The sequence below is a fragment of the Jaculus jaculus genome, chromosome 8 (genome assembly GCF_020740685.1).
Source record: "Jaculus jaculus isolate mJacJac1 chromosome 8, mJacJac1.mat.Y.cur, whole genome shotgun sequence".
NCBI lineage: Eukaryota > Metazoa > Chordata > Mammalia > Rodentia > Dipodidae > Jaculus > Jaculus jaculus.
The window spans coordinates 130,148,817-130,150,811 of NC_059109.1; positions in this window are offsets into that span (position 1 = coordinate 130,148,817).

A 1,995-nucleotide genomic window follows, 5' to 3' on the forward strand; every position below is an offset into this window, starting at 1 on the left:
GACATCTGTATTCAACCCTGGCTTCTTTAAGCAAACAGGGCTGCTAAATTCAGATGTAGAGTCAGGGATTTTAGTGTTTATGCCACCAAGCAACACAGAAATGCATAGAAATAATCGATATTTTTAAAATTTTTATTTTTTTAGGTTTTTTTGAGGTAGGCTCTGGCTCTAGCCCAGGGTGAATTCACTATGGATTCTCAGGGTAGCCTCAAACTCACAGCAATCCTCCTACCTCTGCCTCCCGAGGTACTGGTGCTCCCATGCCCAGCTCCAGATTAGTTTCTAAATAACGATTTTAAATACAATTGAGAGAAGGAAAAAGATAAAAAGGCCGGGCGTGGTGGCGCACGCCTTTAATCCCAGCACTCGGGAGGCAGAGGTAGGAGGATTGCCATGAGTTCAAGGCCACCCTGAGATGACAGAGTTAATTCCAGGTCAGCCTGGACCAGAGTGAGACCCTACCTCGAAAAACCCAAAAAAAAAAAAAAAAAAAAAAAAAAAAGATAAAAAGACAAACTAATCTACATGCATGTGTTATGGGAAGGTAATTCTTTCTGCAGTGAGTTTTGAGGTCATTACTTAATTTCTGCTCCATGTACTTGATACTGGCAACTCTGTGTTTAAGATGAGTAGATGTGTCATCACTCCAAAAAAAAAAAAAAAAACCAAAAAAAAAAACAGACAATATTACAGTTTTATTACTGTAGCTTAAAACTGATTTTACATTAAACACTGATCAATTTTTTTTAGTTATTCATGATGAAAGTAGTCACTTCCCCAAGGAAGCTTGGGTAGGCCAGCCAAACAGGTTTTAGCAAAAGCAAGAGAATAGTGGCTCTCACTGAAGTGTGTATTATACATGCAGGTGAAGAGGGAAGGGTACTAATATCCAAAATGACACCAAAGGTGTTAGTCCAACACTACTCATCCTGGTAAGATCAGACAGATATGAAAATGAAACCAGACTGCCAGTTTCTCCATCAGCCAAATTAAGATGAGAAAATGTAAATGATATAATACTGTCTGGGTGTGCTGGTGCATATATATATTCCCAGCACTCAGGAGGTGGAGGCAGAAGGATCAGGAGTTCAAGACCAGCCTTGATTACATAGTTGGAGGTCAGTTTTGGATTATATGGAATTCTGTCTTGATGCATGCAAGGCATGGTGGCACATGCCTTTAATCCTAGCACTTGGGAGGTAAGGTAGGAGGATCACTGTGAGTTTGAGTCTCAGGCCAGCCTGAGACTACATAGTGAGTTCCAGGTACTGTCTCAGTTCACTAAGCATGATTATAAATTATCTGAGTGACACTCTTTTTTTTTTTCCTCTAGGATTTTTTGTGTTTTCCAGGAAGGGTCTCGCTTTAGTCCAGGGTGACCTGGGATTCACTCCGTAGTCTCAGGGTGGCCTTGAACTCAGGGGGATTAAAGGCGTGTGCCACTCTCCTTTACAAAGAAAAGTCAGCTAGAGCTTATAAGCTTATGCGCATACTGGCAAAGTAAAGATGCTGCTTAACTCCAAATAATTACTCCCACTACTCACTAGAAGTCTAATGAAATAGCTGTTTTAGAGAAGGTATGTAAATGAGTGTCAGCCCTAGCTCCATGGAGCAATTTATCCATTTTAACTAGCAGAACATCTTCCTCAAGAGAAAAATATTAGATATTTTGTCATATTAGAAAAGATATGAATCTTGAAGTAATGTAAAAAGCCACTATTTTGAGGTAAACAAAGGGAAAATATTTCCTTCCAATAATGTTATTGCTTGGGGGGGGGGGGCTGCCCAGCTATGCAATCAGCAGTTGCAATGTTTTTCTGTCTTCCAATCTACAAACTAACTTCACACAGGTTTGCTCAGACCTATTCTGGTTATCTAGCACAGTTTAATCTAGTTTGGGAATTTGGGTATAAAGAACTAAGACTGGCTGTTAGGAAGACTATTTCCGATTCTCCCCATATAAGAAACCACACTCATACACTCAGGAAAGCAACA